The sequence below is a fragment of the Primulina tabacum genome, chromosome 5, assembly GCF_025594145.1.
Source record: "Primulina tabacum isolate GXHZ01 chromosome 5, ASM2559414v2, whole genome shotgun sequence".
Taxonomy (NCBI): Eukaryota; Viridiplantae; Streptophyta; class Magnoliopsida; order Lamiales; family Gesneriaceae; genus Primulina; species Primulina tabacum.
This window is the reverse complement of record NC_134554.1, coordinates 36,585,560-36,591,559: the sequence shown is the minus strand read 5'-3', so window position 1 is coordinate 36,591,559 and position 6,000 is coordinate 36,585,560. Positions and strand designations below refer to the sequence as shown.

General features: G+C 35.0%; 1 protein-coding gene across 1 annotated transcript in view; it reads left to right on the top strand.

Annotated features, from left to right (window-relative positions):
* Nucleotides 1–3,160: 3,160 nt before the first annotated feature.
* LOC142547513 (protein THALLO) overlaps nt 3,161–6,000 on the top strand; it is a 41,689-nt gene continuing 38,849 nt past the window's right edge. Inside the window, exon 1 of the mRNA XM_075655859.1 lies at nt 3,161–3,230. The gene's annotated coding sequence lies outside the window, so the exon portion shown is untranslated. The remainder of the gene's footprint in view (nt 3,231–6,000) is intronic.

Sequence of the window (6,000 nt, the reverse complement as noted above, 5' to 3'; positions counted from 1 at the left end):
TGTGAGGCCACTTGCGGAGAGCGTGAATTTGAAGGTAAACAACTCGTTGGCACGAGTTAAGGCATCGATGCTCGTCCGTTTGCCGAGTAGGATTCCGTGTTTTTATGACGAACTTGCATGTCACTGACTCTGTAAGCATTTACAACTGTGTATATTTGTAGAGCACTTATTTTTAAACTTTGAAAACCTTTTCTTCTGTTGAATTCAGCACATCGACGAAGCTCTCCGTGGATTGCTTGAGATGCAGATCCGACATCCTGAAGTGATGTCACTAGATGTGTCGTTGATGGATAGGCATTTCTACACTTCGATGTCAATATTTGCCGAAGATAAAGATAAAGTTGTCAACACAAATCTAGTGGGGATAGTGAAATGTATTGATCCAGAATGGTCGTGCCTCTCATGGAAAAAGGCACAAATAATTCTCATCTCTGTCCACACAGATGGGCGCTGGTTTTTGCTAAAACTCATGGCAGGGGTCAATAAATGCATTATATTTGACTTGCAGTAAAGGCACGACCCGAACTTCAAAGCTCTGAAAGAGGACATAAAGCATGTACTTATAAACGCTGCTCGTCTGCTATCCATTGTTGGGAACAACCCACACCCCGAGAGGCCATGGTAAAGTTACATGATGAATTTAGAGCCAAGATTAAATAGTATTGTGTCATATATCTAATGTGTAGTATGTTTAGCATTGATAGATAGATTATTAATTTTATTCCTATTTCTATTAAAAATAACAATAACTTCAGTATTCTTATTACTTTTACAGCGAGGATTCATGAGCATTTGTATTAGCAGTCGCTGGATATGCTTTGTCAAGGAAGAGTGAGCAAATATTACTAAATTTAGATGATAGATTGGTATCTGAGTACATATATTTTTTAGGTATCTGAATCTAGAAACCACATTAATGATTCCCCGATGTCTGTCTGAAATTATCACCAATTCATCCTCGTCTGGTACTACTTCTAACAACTTCGTTAAAAACCAACTCCACTAAGAAATACACTCGACATCTACTTTTCCCCACGCCAAAGGATATTGGTGATAATTTCCATCTTGTGCCGATGCCACGAGTAAAACATCATTATACTTGACTTTCAACCACGTCTTATCAATTGATACAACTTTCCGCATACTTTGATATCCCGTGACGCATGCACCAAAGGCAAGAAACATATACTTGAATCGATTTTCCTCGTCGACACATATGTCTGTTATGCTTCCTCGATTCATCTTCTCAACCATGTGCAAATAACAAGGCAATACAGTAAAACTCTTCGTAGGATCACCTTTCAAAACATTGTCTGCTAGTTCTTTTCCTCTCCAAGCCTTGTAATATGATATATCATCATTCATACTATTGCGCATCATCGCCATCACCGTTTTTGGTACAACTGGTACTGGATGACCTTGGAAATTATCCACCAACATATCACGAACAACAGCCGAACTAGCTTCGCAGATTCTCTTGCATCTCCCTGTCAAACCACATGCGTGTGTATTGCAATATGTCCGAACGGAGAATGCGTGTGAATCATTCTTAATTTTTGAGGTTCAGATTCTCCACTTACAATCAGACACTATACATTTTACGACGTACACTTTTTGGCTACTTTTTACAGTCTCAAATTCAAAGCAAGCTTCCAAACTGATTCTACTTAACTCCTTTTTCACCGCTTCTCTGTTTGAAAATTCTTGACCAAAAAACAAGTTTGAACCACCCGTGAATGAAAATGTGTCATTACCAATATCCACATCTGCAACCACATTTGCGTCATTACTTGTAACCACATTTGCCTCGACCTCAACGTCATGGATGACATTCATATCACGTGCTTCATCGTATATCTCAGTCGTGTTATTACGATCCACATAGATGACATCCATATTATGTGCTTCGTCGAAAAAATCACTGCAATTATTACGATCCAAAGAAATAATATTCAAGTGAAAATAATCATCAAAATATCTATGTTCGTTAAAATTACTATTGTATTCATCAATACCAACTCCGTACACATTATCAGAAACATCAAAAGAAGCAACATGCTCAATTTCAATTTGAAGCACTGGCCTAGTTTTCGGACAACCAAAATACAAATATGCTTTCAAATCATGATCATTCTATATATAAATCGGTTGAATGTTGCACGACAACTCTAGAAGATAACTCAATCTCAAGTTAGCAGTATCGTCTACTTTCTCAGCTCCATATAGTTCACTTTTTAAATTTTCAAAATAACAAATATCATAATCTACTGGAATAATAACAAACTTTGCATTGGACCCTGGATTCCATTTATATATCAGCTCTTCACTCACTTCCCATTTACCATCGATATGAACAACAATAACTGTAAGCATATCCTACAAAATTCACGAAGGATAATTAGAATGGGCAAAAATTAAAATAAAAAAAACATAAATAAGTGTGGCCACACCAGGTCGACCAAAAAATTTGTTGGTCGACCAAGAAAAATTCTTCTTGGTCGATCCAAAATTTGTTGGTCGACCAAAAATTTTGTTGGTCGACTTTCTTGGTCGACCAAAAATTTGTTGGTCGACCAAGAAGAATTCTTCTTTGTCGACCAACTTAGTTTTGGTCGAGCAATTAAATTTTTTTAGGTGGACTCTTGTTTCTGGGTACCAGCAGCAACCAGGTCAATTAAAAATTTGAATTGACTAAATGAAGAAATGAAGAAAACAATGAAATGGAGTCCAAGGAAAATGGAGAAAACTTACTTATGCTGGACTTTTTTTCTTCAAATATAGAGGCGATTTCAAATACAGAGGAATCAGGCAAGATGGAAGTAGATTTAGATCTAGATCTAAGGAATGAGCAAGAAGAGTACACGTAGGAGAGGCTGTGAAATTGGATTTAATGTAATGGGGAAGCAGTTGAGGGGTAGATGACTATTTTAATGGGTTTTTTTTTTTTATTTTGGTAACCTAATTTTAAACGGAAAATGTGGGTCGATGGAGAAGAAAGAAAATATGGGAGAAGAATATTTTTTTCTGAAAGAAAATAATTAGGTTTGCCTAATTTTTGTTGGGACCGAATATATATAATATAAAATAGAAAATGGGCTAACCCGAATGCACTTTCTTTTCTTCCATCCACAAGGCATCGTCTACGAGTTCTCCCCACTCCTGGAAAGCGGCGATGCGGAGGCAGTACGGCGGCATCAGGAGCAGGATAAGCTAAGCCTGTCTTTTTCTATGTATGTACATTTCTGCTTGGCCGACTATATCTTTCGGAGTGTTAATATCTGTGTATGTATGTACATTTCTATGTTACTGTTGATAGTTCAAACATTGGAGTTTACCTATGATACTTCACATAATTGAGAATAAGATTTTTGAGGCAAAAATATGTTCCAACTAATTCATAAGATGTTTTTTCCCCCAAAAAGGCATAATTTATATATGTGTGTGCGTGTGTTGTACGATCTTATTGAAGCAGATGAAGCACTTAACCATTCATCACAATCTGGAGATTGTTACTTCTTGATGATCTGGAGCATCTTATAGGGTTTACTGCTGTTCATTTGAATGTTATGATTTATATATCATTTTTTTTCCTTTTGTTGGAGAATATTGTTGTCATGTTCAAAAATGAATTTGTTGGGTTATGGTTTTTCTCGTGTCCAAATCGCAGCGGAAGTTTTAAATTTTTATTTTGACAATTATTTGGACACTCAAATGGTCTAAATTAAATAAATATTCATAGGATATTTAGTATATACCTTTAGTGAACAATTTTCACTTTTCTCCAACTACTCCAGTATAAGCGGGCGTAGCTCTTGTTGTAAATCCCGACGAACTTTCTTCAAAATCATTTCTTTGATCTTCGAATAAGGTCCACGACTAGAACAAAGGTTCATCTTCTAGATTGCACTAGAAATTTAGAAGAATTTTTGCGTAGAGATTGATTAAAACGAGAAGCGGTCCAAAACCTTAAAATCATTCAAGGTGGTGGCCGAAAATTTGGAGGCTATGGGAGGATTGAATTTTCGAAACTTTTGAAGTGATGGAGGCTAGGGTTTCTTGTCTCATATTTAAACCATGTCTCCAAGACCTAATATCCATAAATATAGATTTAGCCCTCTTAATTAATATTAATGGACTTGATTAATTAATTGGACTAGTCCAACTAGTTTAATTAATTAATCAAAGTCCATTAAAATTTTTAATTATTTAATATGTTATATTTGTACTCTTACGAGCCCATTAAACATACTTCTCACTATTTTAATTTAATATTTAATAAATTAAACTCAACTTTTGAGTTTAACAATTAAATTCTTAAATTTTATAAATTCAACTCATTGAATATATTCTATCCAAATTTTAAATATCATAAATTCAATTTCTTGAATTTACTATCTCATAAATTCAACTCCTTGGATTTATTTTCTCAAAATTTAATTATCATAAATTCAACCATTGAATTTATTATATCATAATTTTATATAAATTCAACTCTTTGAATTTTTTCTTTACACATGAACTGTGGGGGCCCGGGTCCGACATCTAATATTAATAATTATAAATATAACAAACACAACGATTGAGTAAAACACATAACATAGTTCACAAACCGACATAAACATCTTCAAAATAATTTAAAGGTCACAAATGTTTGAAATATAAATTTTAACATGCCAAAATAAAGTAGTGAACCAAAGTAATCCAAATATCATTAAATAGCTCCTAAAACCTGAGAATCCCACTCTAACTCGTATCTCCTCGCCTGGAGCTGGGCTCTGGCATCCCAAGCCTCGCCTCACCTATCGTCAAGCACATGAAAACAAGAGGTAGCCGACACGCCGATGAATATAAACCTAGTATGATACAATCAATGACATATGAGAATTAAAATGACAATTAGTTCATATTAAATTCATAAAGATGCAATATAATGCAATGCATGATCAGAAGCTGTGGGCTATCAATAAATCTCAAGATCAAGTGAATCATCTGGTCATAGGGTACCCAAGGGAATAGAATCACCCAGCAACATCCACCGACTCATCCGCTCGGGGTGAGCTGCTGTGTTCTACAATCCCAGGACTATGATGCGCCTACAGAGAGTGTTCAGGCAATAGCAGTGACCTCCGCATACACCATGCCAACTCAACTATAGCCACATACGTCCAACAAATCAATAAATCAAGGCGACCTCCGCCATATCAAATCTGAATCGAAAAGTGGCTCAATATAATCACAAGTTATTCATCGAGCCATAGAAATTTCAAATTAAAATAAAAATTATACTTTTACCTCGTATGTTACCGACCGTAACATACCTTTCAAATATTACCAAAACGAGATCGAAAGGTGTAGTTGAGAAGTCTTGAACATCTGAATTAAACTATAACTCAAGAACTCAGATCACCTATCAAAACAGAGCAGTTTATGTACAAAATTCATAATTAATTCAATATTGCTTGAAATCAATATCCGCAAATTGGATATGCAAGAAAACTCAAAGCCCAACAATTGTCCTTTACAAAGTTTTGTCAAATAAAGTGGTTTACTTAGTCATTTATAATCTGAAACATACAACATCATTCCCACGAATTATGCGTCAATATATTTCTGGCACACTTTAGTATTTTGAGCATAACTGTGGGGCCCTTAGCTCCTAATCATTATTACAATACAATTTGATTAGGGTTAATTAATTACAGAAGAAAACGAGTTTAAATTTTCTTTACAATGAGCCCAAAACATTTTATTTGAATACTAAAAATAGTATTTAATCCCATATCATAAAACTCGCCCACATAATCAAAACCCAATCACATACAAACATCTCATATCCTCGGGACATGCCCCGGTATATAGATACATATATATATATATATATATATATATATATATATATATATATATATATACTGGGAACAAAACATAAAACCTCAGCTTAAACTGTGACTCCCTCCAGAAGTACCTTCTCCGGCCTCCTGATATCCTGGAGTACCTGCC